The 17,220-nt window shown below is 59.8% G+C and overlaps 8 non-coding genes across 8 annotated transcripts; 6 read left to right on the forward strand and 2 right to left on the reverse strand.

The window, feature by feature from the left end:
* Positions 1-376: 376 nt before the first annotated feature.
* Positions 377-448, forward strand: TRNAD-GUC (transfer RNA aspartic acid (anticodon GUC)). Its single transcript has one exon. It is a non-coding gene; the product is annotated as a tRNA-Asp (tRNA).
* A 764-nt stretch (positions 449-1,212) lies between these two features.
* Positions 1,213-1,284, forward strand: TRNAG-UCC (transfer RNA glycine (anticodon UCC)). Its single transcript has one exon. It is a non-coding gene; the product is annotated as a tRNA-Gly (tRNA).
* A 300-nt stretch (positions 1,285-1,584) lies between these two features.
* Positions 1,585-1,656, forward strand: TRNAE-CUC (transfer RNA glutamic acid (anticodon CUC)). The gene has a single exon. It is a non-coding gene; the product is annotated as a tRNA-Glu (tRNA).
* A 6,219-nt stretch (positions 1,657-7,875) lies between these two features.
* On the reverse strand, positions 7,876-7,946 carry TRNAG-GCC (transfer RNA glycine (anticodon GCC)). The gene has a single exon. It is a non-coding gene; the product is annotated as a tRNA-Gly (tRNA).
* Positions 7,947-9,220: 1,274 nt separating this feature from the next.
* On the reverse strand, positions 9,221-9,303 carry TRNAL-CAG (transfer RNA leucine (anticodon CAG)). The gene has a single exon. It is a non-coding gene; the product is annotated as a tRNA-Leu (tRNA).
* A 561-nt stretch (positions 9,304-9,864) lies between these two features.
* Positions 9,865-9,936, forward strand: TRNAD-GUC (transfer RNA aspartic acid (anticodon GUC)). Its single transcript has one exon. It is a non-coding gene; the product is annotated as a tRNA-Asp (tRNA).
* Positions 9,937-10,700: 764 nt separating this feature from the next.
* Positions 10,701-10,772, forward strand: TRNAG-UCC (transfer RNA glycine (anticodon UCC)). Its single transcript has one exon. It is a non-coding gene; the product is annotated as a tRNA-Gly (tRNA).
* Positions 10,773-11,070: 298 nt separating this feature from the next.
* Positions 11,071-11,142, forward strand: TRNAE-CUC (transfer RNA glutamic acid (anticodon CUC)). The gene has a single exon. It is a non-coding gene; the product is annotated as a tRNA-Glu (tRNA).
* Positions 11,143-17,220: the final 6,078 nt, after the last annotated feature.

Genomic DNA, 17,220 nt, shown 5'->3' on the forward strand with positions numbered 1-17,220 from the left:
GCGCCTGGCTCGGCCGCCGGTCGCTCCCCGGACCCAGCCGGGCCGTGGGCGGGCCGGCCCCTCCCCAGCCGCGCCTTTCCTGGCCCGACGCCGGCCGGCGCGCGCCCACCGTGTCCTCGCAGCCTCGCTTGCCTTCTCGGGCCCCCTTCTCCCGGCGGAATGCCCGCGTGGGAGGCAAGAGGCGGCGCGCCCTGGGGAGTGTCCAGTGCCCCGGGGGTCCGGGGCCCTGTCGGGGTGGCGGGCTGCCGCTGTGAGCGAGGCGGTTGGTTGGGTGCCCGGTTGGGTCGGGACCCGCGGTGGCCGGGGGCCCGTGCTGGGCAGGGGTCGCGTCGGCAGGCAGCCCGAGAGCGGCCGGGCGGTAGGACGGTCGCCGCCGTCCTCGTTAGTATAGTGGTGAGTATCCCCGCCTGTCACGCGGGAGACCGGGGTTCGATTCCCCGACGGGGAGGCCACACACCCTTTTTGGTGGCCGCGGTCGCTCTCTGTCCTGCCGCCAGGCCCCCAGAGGCCCTTCGTCTGGTCCCGCCGCCTTTGGGCGAGGCGCCAGGGCGCGGTGCGCGGCCTAGCCACCGTCGACCCCCTCTCCCCGTGCGGGCCTCCAGCCCGAGCCCTTTGTGGTCGCCGGGCGCACGGTCGCCACGGCCGAGCGAGGGCCTCCTTGGCCACCCCACGGCCTTGCCCGACCAGAGCCGGAGCTTGCGGCCCGCGGGGCCGCCCGGCCGCCCACGCACCCACTCCCACTGGCCGCCTGAGTGGGCTCCTAGGCTCGCGACGCCCCCGCCGTGCGGCTCGGCACAGCGCCGCGACGCGTGCAGGCAGCTGGGTCCCGTGTCCCCAAGTCGTCGTGGGAAGTGGCCGCGCCCAGAGCCCGGTGGAGAAGGGCTTTGGCCAGCTGGGTGCGGGAAGCTGCGTGCCCCGCGTTGCCCGCCGGAGGTGAGGGCGGAGGCGTTCGCGGGCCGCGGCGGGGAGCGAAGGGCCGCAGGGCCGCAAGGCCGTCGGGCCGGTGGACCACGGCAACGGCGTAGCGCCGACGCGCATGGGGCGCCGCGCGGCTGCTGGTGGCGCCGGCGGCGGCGCAGAGCCTCCGGCTGACGGGGCGTCCGGGCAGGGATGCGGAGGCGGTGGCGGCAGGGGCGGCAGGGGCGGCGGCGGCGGCGAGATTATGCTGGGGCGAGCCCGGGGCCGGCGTCCGGCGGCCGCCCGGGCTGTGTAGCGTTGGTGGTATAGTGGTGAGCATAGCTGCCTTCCAAGCAGTTGACCCGGGTTCGATTCCCGGCCAACGCAGCGGGCCGACCTTTTGCTGAGCTGCACCGCCCTCCCGGCACGGGCGATGGCGGGGAGAGAGAGCTGGGAGCGGGGAGCCAGCCCGCTGGCCCGCGGCTTTTGGCGTGTGTGCGAGAAGCCGGCGGCGCGCGCAGTGTTTTGAGGGGGCTGAAAGCAAGACGGCACGCCAAGGCAGGAGGACTGACGGGGCCGGCGGGCGGCTGGACTTGCAAAGGCCGGGTGTGGGCGGCAAGGTGGCGCGGGCGGGTGGCATGGAGGCGCTGGGTTCAGCGGGAGCAGGCGAGGGCCTTGCCCCGACGCTCCCTGGTGGTCTAGTGGTTAGGATTCGGCGCTCTCACCGCCGCGGCCCGGGTTCGATTCCCGGTCAGGGAAGCCTTTCTTCTTCCTCTCCGGAGGCCTGCCACCTGCCGGGGTCCTCGCCGGCGACCCTCCCACCTTTACCCTTTTAGCCTACGCAATGGCAACCCACTCCAGTCCTCCTGCCTGGAAAACCCTATGGACCGAGGAGCCTGGGAGGCTGCAGACCATGGGGTCGCTAAACGTCCCATAGGACCGAGCGACTTCACTTTCACTTTTCACTTGCATGCATTGCAGAAGGAAATGGCAAGCCACTCCAGTGTTCTTGCCTGGAGAATCCCAGGGACGGGGGAGCCTGGTGGGCTGCCGTCTACGGGGTCGCACAGAGTCGGACAGGACTGACGCGACTTAGCAGCTCAGCACTGCGCCAGAGGCCCCCGGGACCCTGCACCTCCAGCCCAAGCACGATTCAGGCCACCTCCGCCGTCCCCCGGGGCAAACCTTTGTTGGCCGCAGTGGCAACCTCGCGCCGCTTTCACCACGACCGGCCTGAGGCCTCCCATCCCCCGCCTCCCTCCCTCCTGAGGGGCTGCGGCTGCTGGCCCTGGTGGCGGCCGTGAAGCTCCAGGGCTTGTGCTGGTTCTCCTGGTGTCGGGGGGGCGGGGGGAGGGGGGCGGGGGGCGGGGCCGGTGAGGAGGTGGGGTGGGATAGGGCGGGGTGGGGATAGGGGCGGGGGTAGGGGCGCGAGCTGTGGTGGTCGCCAGCGGGGGCCAGCAGCGGCAGGGGCGGTGGCCGCAGCCGAAGGTGAGCGAGGGGGATGTGCCTCGGAGAGTGGGGGCCAGTGGCCACGGACACGCCTGCCTCCCCATGTCCCTCATGCCAGCCCCGTCTCTGGGCGGCTTGGCCACTGCGCGCCAGGTCCCGGGCTGGCTGTGACTCCCGTATGGTGCTGCTGTCTCCGAGAGGGTTCTGGTCTTGAGTGGGCTCTGGGAGGCGGACCGCGGCGCCCGGGAGGCATCGGGATCAGTTCAGTCGCTCAGGGCACTGCAGCAGCCAGGCTTCCCTGTCCATCACCAACTCGCGAGGCTTGCTCAAACTCATGTCCGTCCAGTCGGGGATGCCATCCAAGCCTCTCGTCTTCTGTCGGGTCGTCCCGGTCTCCTCCTGCCTTCCATCAGGGTCTTTCCCCGTGAGTCAGTTTTGCGGGTCGGGTGGCCAGAGGATTGGCGTTTCGGCTTCAGCCTCAGTCCTTCTAATGAATATTCAGGACTGATTTCCTCGAGGATGGACGGGTTGGGTCTCCTCGCAGTCCAAGGGACTCTCAAGAGTCTTCTCCAACACCGCAGTCCAAAAGCATCAATTCTTCGGCACTCATCCTTCTTTATACTCCACCTCTCACATCTGTACGTGACCGCTGGAGAAACCGTAGCTTTCACGAGACAGACCCTCGTCACAGACCTCGTCTCTGCTTTTCGACATGCTGTCTAGGTTGGTCATAGCTTTTCTCCCAAGGAGCGAACGTCTTTTCATTTCGCCGGCGCGGCCGGCGTCTGCAGTGCTTTGGGGCAGCCCCCCCAAATGAAGTCTTTCCCGCTTTCCGTTCTTTCCCCGTCTATTTGCCATGAAGTGATGGGACGGGATGCCATGATCTTAGTTGTCTGAATGTTGAGTTTGAAGCCAACGTTTTCACTCTCCTCTTTCACTTTCCTCAAGGGGCTCTTTAGTTCTTCTTCGCTCTCCCCGAGGCAAAGGGGTGAAGACGGATGTGGACCTGTGCCTCGAATCCCACCACCGCTTAGTGGAAGTGAGAGAGCTCGCAGATCCGGGGGGGCGGGCCGGCCCGGCTGGGCAAAGCTAGCCCACCGGCCTGGAGGCGGCAGATGCGCTCGAGGCAGCGATGCCTGCCAGGGAGGACTACCCAACCATCAGGGTGTTTCCCTTGCCTGACCACAGCTCTCAATCCTACCGGACTGAGGCAAGATTTCCCCAGGCCTCCCTCCCCCACTCGTAACCAAAGGTGGGCACTGGGGCGCCCTCACACCCACACCCACCCACACACCCACCCACCCACCCACCCACACACACACACACACACGCACAGCGCCCTGTTCCCCGCACCCCTCCCCTAGTTATGACATCTACGAGTTTCCCATTCTCATCCAACTGTCTATCCAGGATCCACTCCATCCCTCTCGCCAACCTGTCATTGTCTTCCCCTAGGAACTCTCCCCGAGGGTAATCGCCCACCACAGTCTCCCCTTGGGCCAATCTCGAGGTCGTCTTTCCCCAAAGGGTTTCATTCCACGTCCGTTCAAGGACTGTGTCCTTCGGAGGGGAAGTGGACGGCCGACCAAGGGCACCAAAGTGCAGCGAGGGCGGCACAATCGGGTGGGATGGCGCCGAGTCCCCTATGGGAAAGGAGCCCCCGTGGCCCGACGTGTGCTTGCCGTGGCCAAAGGAGGTTTCCTTGAGGCCCCTGCCGGGGCCGTGGGCATCAGCGTGCGTGGGGGAGAGTATGGGACGAAGGTGCTTGGGGCCATGGCTGGTGGGCGCCCCACGTGGATCAGGGACCTGGGCAGAGCGATCATCGCAGGGAGAGGGGGCGGCGGCGAGCTGAGGGGCTGGCAGGCAGGCCCAGGGGTGCTTGGGTGGAGTCTTCCTGGAGGGCCAGCATGAGGGGATGGGTGGGGCTCGAGGGAACCTGGCCGAAAGATCGGCAGGCCGCTCGAGCAGGCCCTCTGCAGGAGCATGGGCGAGGTGGCAAAGCCCTGCCAGGCGCATGTGAGAGGCTGGGATGGATCTGTGGGAGGTAGGGGTGGGCGTAGGGTCGGGGTGGGTCCGCGGAGCCGGAGGGAGGCCCGCACTGGTGAACCTCAGGGCAGGGCAGGCCAGGCCAGGCCAGGGCAGGACGTGGGAGGGGTGGCCCGAGCTCCAGGGCGTTGGTGGCGGGGCCGGGGCGGGGGCGGATGGGTCCGAGCCTGGAGTTGGAGGGAAAGGCAGAGGGCAGGCCGTGACAGTGATGGGGCTGTGGCATGAGGAAGATGGTGGGGGAGCACTCCATTCATTTGGGCGGGGTGGCGGGTGAGCGGGCGAGCCACACTGGTGCGCGGTGCTGCAGGCTGCTCAGGCTCAGCGGTGGGCTGAGGACGCAGGCAAGCCAACGACAGAAACGGGGTCCCAGATGGGGGCCAGACCTGGTCCGAGATGGGTGGGCCCCCCTTACCGCCCCAGAGACCAAAGTCACCACTCATCAGGAGCAAATGTCCAGTCTCGGGTGTGACATGGCTGGGGGCACACGGTGGGATGGGGAGTGGTGGTTGGCCGCTCGGGTGGCTGAGATTTCACGAGGACCAAGGAGAGCTCCCATGTGACCGAGCACAACCGTCCCTCCAGGGTACACACCCGCAGAGGGCAAACCTCGGGGAGGTCTGAGGGTGCCCACACCGCCACGGACACGGCGACACTGTTTGCCATGGCCAAGACACGGAGCAAACCCCAGCGCCCATCCACACGTGGCGGGCCCGAGAAGAGGTGGCACAGATGTAGCATGGAACCATCACTCAGTCATAAAGAAATAAGTCAAGTGTTGCCACTTGTCACAAGCAATGATGGACCTAGAGACTCTTACACTTGGTGAAGCACGTCAGACCGCGTTGGACAAAGGCATGTGGAACGTGTGAAAGAATACAAAACGGAGCTATTTGCCGAGGAGAAACCCACTCACGCAGAAAACCACCTTAGGGGAACGCCAGCGGAAAGGCAGCGCTGGAGGGATGCGTGTGCAGCTGGGACGAACAGATACGCAGGACCCTGGATAAAGGGAGAAGCGCCAAGGTGATCCAGTTCAACACAGGGAATAAGCGTCAGTACCCTGGAATCCCCTCGAGTGGACAAGAATCTGAAAACATACATGAAATCCAAAATCCCGTGTACAACACGGGAAACAGAATCACTTTGCGGTCCATCGGAAACGAGCACAATATTGGAAACCCACTGTGCTTCAGCAACAACCGTGACTCCGACAATGGAATCGGCTTTGCAGAAGAAACGAAATCAACAGGCAAGTAAGTCGGCCGGGAACAGACGAGCTGTCCCAATCCCACCCTGGGTACATACCCGTGAGAGCCGCAACTCTTCATTCGGAAAGACACATGCAAACCCCACGGTCATAGCAGCACTGCTTGCCATAGCCGAGACGTGGAGGAAACCCTAGTGCCCATCCCCAACGGCTCACCCGCGTAGGTGCCATACCAGAGACAGGGAGAGAATGGGATGGCACTGAGCCGTCCACGCGAGTGCATTAGTGTCACTGGCAGCAACAGCGGAAGCTGGAGCTGCGCAATATTACCCTTGGTGAGGGAAGTCAAACAGGCAGGGTCACAGATGGGTGGAATCTTAAGTGTTGTACAAATTCACCCCTGTGGCAACCAGCGACAGACTCTCAGACTCGGGAAAGCAGCCTCGGGCTTCCCAAGGGCAGAGTCACGGACGGAGGGATGGATGAGGAGCCGGGCTCAACGGATGTACCGTACCAGTACTGCGTAGAAAGGAGAGGAGCAACAAGGAGACACGGGATACTACAGGGAATGAGATCCCGTATCCTGTTCACCTGTAACGGAAACCGATCTGAAACCCTCATCCCACCTGCACAGGAGGGAATCACAACGCTGTACAGCGGACACGGGCACCAGGCTGTAGTTGTACACTTCCAGAACAACAACTGCCACTCCGGGGAAGTCAATCAGTCGAGGATCGGTCCACCAGTAGGACAAAGAAGAGCTCACATGATGATCCAGCAGACCCAATCCCGGCTACTCATCGGGAAAAGACAACACGCCCAATGGGAAGAGAGGCGGGCATCCCCCAGGGTCATCGCAGCCCTCGGTGCCGTAGCCGAGACGTGGGAAACCCTCACGTGCCCGTCGGCCCGTGGCCGGCACGAGAAGGTGAGGCAGATACGTACCGTGGAATATGACGCAGCCATCAAGTAGGAGCGGCCATCGCCATGGGCCCCAACGCCGGACGGACCCACAGAAGGGTCCACTGCCTGAAGTGAGTCGGGTGGAGAGGGACAAAGCTCTGTGGACTCGAACAACGAATACCAGTGAATCTGTGTGCAAAGGGGAAACCGACCTTGAGACGGAGAAAACGTGCATAGGGCTAGCCAAGGGGAAAGGCAGGGGAGGGACGAAGTTGGAGTCGGATCAAGAGATAGGAAATACTGTACTTACAGTCGATGAGCAACAGAGCTTTCCTCTGTAGCATGAGAACTGTATTCGTGTCTCGCCTTAACCTACACTGGAAAATCACCTGGAAAAGAACAGGGGACTGAATCACTTTGCCGAGCACCTGAGACTAACCCAGGACTGTAAAGCAGTTCTCCTCGTGTTGGAAGAAGCAGAAAGAGGAGCAGGCCCTGGCCTGGGGTAGGGGGTGGGGGGAGGCAGGCCAGTGCGCCAAATGCAAAGGCAGGTTCCTGGACAGCCTGGGATTTGGAATGGCTCAGGGAGGACCTGGGCGTGGTGGGGGGGGGTGTGCAAATGGGGGAGGTGGGGAGCCGGGTGGGGGTGGGATGGGGGTTGCGTTTGGGGAAGTAGGGGCACGGTGAGGGTGCAGGCTGAGGTGGTGGTGCTCTTGGGGGCAGGGCTGATGCTGAGGTGAGGCGCGCAACAGGGTTTCAGGGGCATGGGGTGGTGTTTGGGGTGGTGTTTGAGGCGGTGAGGCCGTCCCTGTTGGAGACCCATTTCTGCCGAGGGACGGGAGCTGGTGGACTTCTTTGGAACTCCTCCTGCAAGACGCTGGTCCAGGGACCCTCCAGGCGAAAGGGAGGTATGCTTGCCAGATGTGGCAACTTCCTTGCTCCTGACTGTGCAAACGTAGTGTGATTGATTCTCGGAGTGTGGGGAGAGTGAGGCAGGGAGCTTGGAGACGGACGTTGTGAAAGGTGAAGAGGTGGTGCGGGCGGCTGCCAGCCGTGGGCTATTCCTTCCAGTGCAATCCCTGAGCCCCTGGCTGGGTCCGGGTGAGGAAGCGGGCAAACACAAGAAAGGCGCCTGGACGCACGGGCGGCTGAGCCCGCAGGGCTTGGGGCCACGGAGGCTTGGCAGCAGGGCCTTTTCTGGGTGGGGTGGGGTGGGGTGGGGTGGGGCGGGGTGGTGGGCGTCTGCGTGGGAGAGGCAGCGGGCGGCAGGTAGCAGCCAGCGGTTGCAGGAGCGCTGCCTGGAGCGTCTTTCAGCCGGCAGACCTAGCTGGGCTCTGGGGCTGCACTGCGGGACCAAAAGGGGACGCTGTGGCTGCATGGGCCGGGAATCGAACCCGGGCCTCCCGCGTGGCAGGCGAGAATTCTACCACTGAACCACCCATGCACCGATGGCCAACGCCGCCCGACGCTGCCCCAGGGGCGCTGACCGCCACCCGCCCGGCACTGCTCACTGCTCACTGCTGGCCCGTCGGCATCTATCTGCTCCAGCGGAGCAGGAGACGACGGTGGGGGGCGGGGAGAGGGGGCGACCTGAAAGCCAGGATCCGGGCACGTGCAGGACCACAGGGCGCGGCGCTCTCGGAGGGTCCCACTCGGCCCGTCGCGCGCCTTCTGCGCCGACCACAGCCGCCGCGACCCTGTCGGTGTCGCCCGAGGGGGCCGGGAGCCGACGCCTCCTGCCCGGCGCCGAGATCCCTGTCAGGTGCAGGCGCAGGCGCTGCGTGGTCGCTGCGGCCGCGCGCCGACGTTCCTCTCAGCGAACGCCGTTTCCCGACCAAAAGGCGTGTGAGCCCGGCTCGTGCGCTCTGGCGGACCGCGCGCCCGAGGTCCGGCTCTGACGGGGTGGTGGTGCTGGTGAGGAGGGGCCCTTTGGCAGAGCGGCTCCTGGCTCGGGGACTGCCGGCTGAGGCAGGGAGCGCGCTCTGGAAGGGCTTGGCTCCGGCCCGGGCAGCGGCTTCCCCCGGGAAGGTCGGGGGCGCCGGCCGGGCACCGGTGGGCGGGCTGCACGGGCACGCAGGGCTTCTGCTCCCTCCCCAGAGGAGCACCCTTCCCGGGACGGACTGGTGCCAGGAAGACCGGTGTTCGCTGGCCAGCAGGAAGGCTGGGAGGCACGTGTCCCTGGCGGGCGGCAGGCAGGTGTGGCCCGGCCAAGGCCGCAAGGCGCAGAAGCGTCGAGGGCACGCAGCAGCCCCCTGGCGGGCAAGGCGGGGGCTCGGCCTCCTCGGTGTGACTGGGGAGCGCAGGCGGGCCGGCGGGGCGGGTGCGGAGGACAGACAGGGTGCCGGCCGGAGGGAGAGCGGCCGGGGGCGGACGTGGAAGCAAGGCTGCGAGAGCGAGTTGGCCGTTCCCCGGCAGAAGTCGGAGCGCCGGCGACGCGAGGAGGGCTTGCCAGCCGCCGCGGGGCTGCGTGCTTCGGTGCGGCCGGGGGCGGGGCGTGGCCGTGGGAGTGGGAGGGTGGGCGAGGGTGGGCGAGGGGGAGGCGGGGAGGCAGGAAAACCAGCAGCTGCAGCTGCAGCCAGCTGGGGAGGAAAGATGCGCTGAGGAGGATTGAAGGTTCCTGGGGTGGGGGTGCAGGTGGCGGGAGGCGGGGCGTGTGTGGAGCAAGGCAGTGGCGCGGGGAGGACGGGCGCGTTTGTCCGGCGGGCCAAAAGGCTGGTTTGTCAGGAGTGGGATTCGAACCCACGCCTCCAGGGGAGACTGCGACCTGAACGCAGCGCCTTAGACCGCTCGGCCATCCTGACGGCGGGCCCAGCTGAGCGCGGTGCCGCTCGCCTGGCTGGGACCCGACGCGGCGCGAGCCCCGGCGCCCTTGGCGGGCCGCGCGCCGCGCCGCGCCCCGCAGGCAGGCAGGCAGGCAGGCAGGCAGGCGGCCGTCCGGGGTGGGTGTCGACGGAGCCGGCGCGCGGCGGCCGGCCGAGGCGCCTGGCTCTGCCGCCGGTCGCGCCCCGGACCCAGCCGGGCCCTGGGCGGGCCGGCCCCTCCCCAGCCGCGCCTCTCCTGGCCCGACGCCGGCCGGCGCGCGCCCACCGTGTCCTCGCAGCCTCGCTTGCCTTCTCGGGCCCCCTTCTCCCGGCGGAATGCCCGCGTGGGAGGCAAGAGGCGGCGCGCCCTGGGGAGTGTCCAGTGCCCCGGGGGTCCGGGGCCCTGTCGGGGTGGCGGGCTGCCGCTGTGAGCGAGGCGGTTGGTTGGGTGCGCGGTTGGGTCGGGACCCGCGGTGGCCGGGGGCCCGTGCTGGGCAGGGGTCGCTTCGGCAGGCAGCCCGAGAGCCCGTGAGCGGCCGGGCGGTAGGACGGTCGCCGCCGTCCTCGTTAGTATAGTGGTGAGTATCCCCGCCTGTCACGCGGGAGACCGGGGTTCGATTCCCCGACGGGGAGGCAATACACCCTTTTTCGTGGCCGCGGTCGCTCTCTGTCCTGCCCCCAGGCCCCCAACGGCCCTTCGTCTCGTTCCGCCGCCTTTTGGCGAGGCGCCAGGGCGCGGTGCGCGGCCTAGCCACCGTCGACCCCCTCTCCCCGTGCGGCCCTCCAGCCTGAGCCCTTTGTGGTCGCCGGGCTCACCGTCGCCACGGCCGAGCGAGGGTCTCCTTGGCCACCCCACGGCCTTGCCCGACCAGAGCCGGAGCTTGCGGCCCGCGGGGCCGCCCGGCCGCCCACGCACCCACTCCCACTGGCCGCCTCAGTGGGCTCCTAGGCTCGCGACGCCCCCGCCGTGCGGCTCGGCACAGCGCCGCGACGCGTGCAGGCAGGTGGGACCCTTGTCCCCAAGTCGTCGTGGGAAGTGGCCGCACCCATCGCCTGTTGGAGAAGGGCTTTGGGTAGCTGGGTGCTGGAAGTTGCGTGCCCCTCGTTGCCCGCTGCGGTTGAAGGCGGAGTGGTTCGCGTGCCGCGGCGGCGAGGAAGGGCCTGAGGGCCGTAAGGCTGCGTGAGCGCCGCCCCGGGGCGTTCGGTCCGGTAGACTCCGGCTGCCGCTTAGCTGTTGCGCGGATAAGGCGCCGCTTGGCTGCTGGCGCCGGCGGCGGCGCACATCCTCCGGTTCGCGGTGCGTCGGTGTAGGGATGCGGAGGCGGCGGCAGCTTCGGCGTCGAGAGTATGCTGTCGCGACCCCGGGCCTGGGATCTGGAGGCCGCTCGGGCTGTGTAGCGTTGGTGGTATAGTGGTGAGCATAGCTGCCTTCCAAGCAGTTGACCTGGGTTCGATTCCCGGCCAACGCAGCGGGCCGACCTTTTGCTGAGGTCCACCGCCCTCCCGGCAGGGGCGTTTGTGGGAGAGAGAGCTGGGAGAGTGGAGCCAGCCCGGTGGCCCGCGTCTTTTGGCGTGTGTGCGAGAAGCGACGGCGTGCACAGTGTTTTGACGGTGCTGAAAGTAAGACGGCACGCCTGGGCAGGCGGACTGATAGGGCCGGCGGGCGGCTGGACTTGCAAAGTCCGTGTGTTGGCATCAAGGGGGCGCGCGCGGGTGGCATGGAGGCGCTTTGTTTAGTGGGAGCAGGCGAGAGTGCGTCCCCGACGCTCCCTGGTGGTCTAGTGGTTAGGATTCGGCGCTCTCACCGCCGCGGCCCGGGTTCGATTCCCGATCAGGGAAGCCTTTCTACTTCCTCTCCGCCTGCCACCTACCGTTGTCCTCTCCCGCGACACTCCCACGCTTTTAATCTTCTCTTGCTAAGCGCTGCGCCAGAGCACCCTGGGACCCTGCACCTCCAGGCCAAGCACGATTCAGGCCACCTCCGCCAAACCCCGGGGCAAACCTTTTGGCCACAGTGGCAACCTCGAGCCGCTTCCATCATGAGCCGCGTGAGGCCTCCCATCCCCCGCCTCCCTCTCTCCTGAGGGGCTGTGGCTGCTGGACCTGGTGGCGGCGGTGATTCTACTGGGCTTGTGCTGGTTCTCCTGCTGTTGGTGGTGGTAGGAGGTGAGGTTGGATAGGGTGGGTGGGGGTCGCGGTGGGCGTCGGGGCGCGGGCCGGCAGCCGAAGTTGAGCCAGGAGTTCTGCCTCTGGGAGTGGGGTTATGGTGAGGGTTCAGGCTGATGTGGTGATGGTCTTGGGCAGGGCTGATGCTAAGGTGAATGGGGAAGAGGGTTTCAGGGGAGGATTGATGTTTGATGTGGTTGTGGCGGTGCAGTTCGAAACCTATTTCTGCTGAGGGACAAAAGATGAATAGAGATTACAGTGTGCCAGGAGCTTGTGGACTTCTATTGAACTCTTTTTTTTTTTTTTTTTTTTAATTTTATTTTATTTTTAAACTACAATATTGTATTAGTTTTGCCAAATATCGAAATGAATCCGCCACAGGTATACCTGTGTTCCCCATCATATTGAACTCTTAAGTTGATTGCATGGTACCCCCAATGAATTTGAAATTATTGTGCTGGATGTGGCAACTTCTGTAATCCTAGTTATGCGAATTAGTGTGATTTTCAGAGTGTGTATAGTGACTCAGACTCAGACAGTTGGATAGTTGGTGGTAGGTGACGAGATTGCTGATGCTGTTCTCAAATCTGATACAGTTTGCAAAATTCAATTTGTCATGAATGTGTCTGAATTTCCCGCCACTGTGACTACTACCTGCTTTTACTTTGGATGTCTGAACCATAGGTGCTGCCATTTTGACTCTTAAATACACTATACTCATCAATCGTGAACGTAGATATAGAAGGTATGTTTAATAAACCACAACAGCAACTGCTGTGATCAATAAAATTTAAGTTAGATTATGATTTTAAAGTTCCTTAAAACCAGATAGGTGATCTACATGTCAAAGGCATAGGAAGAGAAATACGGATTGGTTTCATTCATGGGAGCATAAACACCCTGCGGGAACTATAAGATAAAAGCGCACCTGTCACCCATACTTAATTACTCATGGCAAAATAGCAAACCAGTGCAATATAGACGAGTCTCTCAGGGTTGCAGTTCCCTAGGCCTCAAAAGTGGAGAAGGCGATGGCACCCCACTCCAGTACTCTTGCCTGGAAAATCCCATGGGCAGAGGAGCCTGGTGGGCTGCAATCCGTGGGGTTTCGAAGAGTCGGACACGACTGAGTGACTTCACTTTCACTTTTCACTTTCATGCACTGGAGAAGGAAATGGCAACCCACTCCAGTGTTCTTGCCTGGAGAATCCCAGGGACAGGGGAGCCTGGTGGGTTGCCGTCTATGGGGTCGCACAGAGTTAGACACGACTGAAGTGACTTAGCAGCAGGCCTCAAAACAGAAATTTCCAAGCAATGTTCCACTATATTCAAAGCCAATGCAATAAAGGAAAACACCCTTGTCAGGGCTCAAAGGCCATGGATGTCTTAACCACCCAATCCTAGTACTGATACACATAGACATACTTAAAAACAACAAATATGTTTCCACCAACAAAAGATCAGACAAGCTGTAGCCCCCAAATTCCACTTCCAGTGCCAGATGGAGACTTCCAGATTGGCCTGGCTCCTGAAAGAGAATGAATCTAGAGTGTCTCATAATCAGTCCTGAATGGTTCAGTCCCTGAAAGGGAAGTGAGCCCAGATGGTGCAGGTAGAATTTTCCCATCCTGCACAAGCCAGAGTGGCTCTTCCCAATTCAATCAACACACACAAAAACACCAACAACTAACACGGTATGGTCACAGAGACAGAAAATCAGAAGAGGTATAGTCCAAAATTTTACTCCCAGTGCCAGATGGAGGTCTCCAAACAGATTGGCCCAGCTCTTGAAAGAAAGATCCAGAGTGGCTTGCAATGAGCCTGCTCTTGGGTGGCCTCAGCCTTCAATGTCTTGGAGCAAGGCTTGGGCTCCCAGCCAGAGACTGAGCTGAGTCATAGCAGTGAAAGCACCAGATCCTAGCCACTAGACCAGTGGTCAGTGACAAGGGCCCTGGCCCTTTGGCTTTGCAGAAAAGAATATGCCTCCTGCCTTAAGCCCAGATTGGCTCACAGTGAGCCCAAAGTGGCTCAGTCCTTGCAAGGCAATGAGCCTGGATAGAATAGAGAGAAAATTTCAGCCTGCACAAACTGGAGCAAATCACCCCCAAGTGATGCAGAATATGGATTGTAGCTCAGGACATTTCTTGGTTCCAAAAAGCCTCATGCTGTGGTGGCTGGGGCCTGTCAGGAAGAGTCCCTTTATCTTCCCCAGAGTAAAATGAGCTCCTGCAGCAGCTGCTGCTGCTAAGTCACTTCAGTTGTGTCCCACTCTGTGCGACCCCATAGACGGCAGCCCACCAGGCTCTGCCGTCCCTGGGATTCTCCAGGTAAGAACACTGGAGTGGGTTGCCATTTCCTTCTCCAATGCATGAAAGTGAAAAGTGAAAGTGAAGTTGCTCAGTCGTGTCTGACTCCTAGCTACCCCATGGACTGCAGCCCACCAGGCTCCTCTATCCATGGTATTTGCCAGGCAAGAGTACTGGAGTGGGTTGCCAAGAGGCTGCTCCTGGCTGGAGTCAGTCTGCCATGGACACAGACTCCTGACTGGGTCACCAAACTCAACTTTGTGTGCCTAACAGTAAGGCCAAACAAACGAAAACATCAGAGTTTGGAGCAGAGAAAATTTTATTGCAGGGCCAAGCAAGGAGATTGAGTGGCTTGTGCTCATAAAAAGAGGAACTCTCATTTAGTTTTGGGGGAGAATTTTTATGGGCAAAATTTAGAGTGAGGGCTGAAGGGTGTATGACTTCTAATTGGGTGATGGTGAGGAAACCAGGTGGTATTCCAGTAATCAAGGGCTCAATCTGAAGTTACCATCCTTTACCTGAGTGAGGACCTTAGTTTCTGCAGAACTGAAAGGTATTGTTATGTATAATCCTTCAGGAGGAACCAGGACCTTGCCCAGTAGATGCCTTGACTTGACTGCTTGACTGTTTCTCCTTTGTTTCTGCATTCCCTCACTTCCCTGATTAGGAAGTGTTTCAATTTGCTCTTTGGAATCAGTGTAGAAGGCTGAAGCCTTTTTTTTCTGAAAACAAGAAAGGGAAGCAGAAAATATCTGCACTCCAGAGGGCCCCACATGGTCCTGTTCATTTCAGTTTTCTTTTAGAAACATCTCCTTGTAATTTGTTCTTTCTTTATCTTTTCTCAGCTGTGATGGGAAAGAGAGATATGTTTTTGTTTTATCAGTTCAGTTCAGTTGCTCAGTCATATCCGACTCCTTGCGACCCCATGAATCGCAGCATGCCAGGCCTCCCTGTCCATCACCAACTCCCGGACTTTACTTAAACTCATGTCCATCGAGTCAGTGATGCCATCCAGCCATCTCATCCTCTGTCGTCCCCTTCTGCTCCTGCCCCCTATCCCTCCCAGCATCAGAGTCTTTTTCAATGAGTCAACTCTTCGCATGAGGTGGCCAAAGTACTGGAGTTTCAGCTTTAGCATCAGTCCTTTCAAAGAACACCCAGGACTGATCTCCTTTAGGATGGACTGGTTGGATCTCCTTGCAGTCCAAGGGACTCTCAAGAGTCTTCTCCAACACCACAGTTCAAAAGCATCAATTCTTCAGCGCTCAGCCTTCTTCACAGTCCAACTCTCACATCCATACATGACCACTGGAAAAACCATAGCCTTGACTAGATGGACCTTTGTTGGCAAAGTAATGTCTCTGCTTCTTAATATGCTGTCTAGGTTGGTCATAACTTTCCTTCAGAAGGAAAAATAGTTTTCCCTCTATTCTTCTAGGGTCTTGGCTGAGATGACCCTCCTCCGTCTGCCTTATAATAAAACATTAATGGAGGACTTCTCTGGTGGTCCGTTTGTTAAGAACATGCCTGCCAATGCAGGCCTGGAGAAGGAAATGGCAACCCACTTCAGTACTCTTGCCTGGAGAATCCCATGGAGGGAGGAGCCTGGTAGGCTGCAGTCCATGGGGTCACAAAGAGTCAGACACGACTGAGCAACTTCACTTTCTTTCACTTTCTTTGCCAATGCAGGGGACATGGGTTCAATCCCTGGTCCAGGAAGATGCCACATGCTTTGGGTCAACTAAGCTTGTATGCCACAGCTACTGAGCCCATGCATTGAAATTACTGAAGGCTGTGCACTCTAGAGCTCCTGCTCTGCCACAGGAGAAGCCATGCGAATGAGAAGCAGGCGCCCTGCAACTAGAGCATAGTCCCTGCTAACCACAACTAGAGAAAGCCCACACACAGTGATGAAGACCCAGTGCAGCCAAAGTTAATTTTATATAGGAGGTATACATATTATTAAAGTTGTTTGTTTTCCTCCATCAATTTTTTTTAAAATTTATTTTTGGTTGTACTGGGTCTTCATTGCAGTATGTGGGCTTTCTCTAGTCGTGGTGAGTGGGGGTAACCCTAGTTGCAGTGCATGGGCTGCTCAACTCGGGGAGATGGTGAGGGACAGGAAGGCTCAGCGTGCTGCGGTGCGTGGGGTCTCAAACAGTCAGACTCAACTGGGTGACTGAACAACAACCACACACCTCCTGTATACATAAGAGATACCCAGGAAAGCTGAATGGCTCCCTGAAATGGCTCAAGTCATTACCTTAAATACTGCTGCTGCTGCTGCTGCTGCTAAGTCGCTTCAGTCGTGTCCGACTCTGTGCGACCCCATAGATGGCAGCCCACCAGGCTCCCCCATCCCTGGGATTCTCCAGGCAAGAACACTGGAGTGGGTTGCCATTTCCTTCTCCAGTGCATGAAAGTGAAAAGTGAAAGTGAAGTTGCTCAGTCGTGTCCGACTCTTAGCAACCCCATGGACTGCGGCCCACCAGGCTCCTCTGTCCATGGGATTTTCCAGGCAAGAGTACTGGAGTAGGGTGCCATTGCCTTCTCTGACCTATATTCTGCTAAAAACAGAAGAAAGATTTTGGAAGTGGGGGAGTGAGTTATGGCAAGTTATTAGGAAAAGTGCATTAAAGGGTAAGATTATTATTGCAGGTTTTAGTCTGTGCCTTCTGCAGAGATAATAATTTCTTATGATTTAGGGTGATTCTTCTCTTCCTGGTATGTATAGCGATATATCTGTACAAATGGGGATTTCCTTTCTAAATGTAACTTTCCCTTACACAGAGAAAATTCTGCTTAGTTTTCAGAGCTTTTCTAGTGTCTGCTGTTTCAAGCAGCTCAAGATAATCCTTATGACAGTGAGGCATATTTTGGGGTGGTATATTCTGCTTCCCTTCTCAACCAGTAACAAAGAGACACTTAGGTGAGAGAGCTAATTCTTAGGTAGGTTGATAAGGAAACCAGGGCCCTCAAGGAGGAGGAAGGGATAAACTTTTTCTTCTACATTCCTACATCTTAGTCACATAAGATGTTTTTTCTTAAGCTCTGAGTTGTTATGGCAACAATCTATTTTGCCTTAAACTAACTTTCTTTAAGCTCAGAGCTAATGATTACACAATAAAACAACACATCTTGCTCAAGTTATGTTTTTCCTTAAGCTCTGTACTAATGATTATGTAACAACAATGTATCTTTCTTGAGGACATGTTTCTCCTTCTTCACAGAAGTCTTCTGACTAATCCTATTATCTTAAGATGTATGTTGTGGGAGTGGGTCTGTTAAGACCTTTACAAACTTGAGACATTCTTTTGATCTATTGCTAGTAACCAATTGAAAAAGTATATAGATCCCTTGCTGAGTCTGCCCCCTTCTGATGTCTATGTCAGAAGCTTTCTCTGTCCCCTTTTCACCTTAATAAATCTTTTGCTGCACGAAGCTC

The sequence above is a fragment of the Bos grunniens genome, chromosome 3 (genome assembly GCF_055505025.1).
Source record: "Bos grunniens cultivar Pamir isolate PY7600 chromosome 3, Bosgru_T2T1.0, whole genome shotgun sequence".
NCBI classification, from domain to species: domain Eukaryota; kingdom Metazoa; phylum Chordata; class Mammalia; order Artiodactyla; family Bovidae; genus Bos; species Bos grunniens.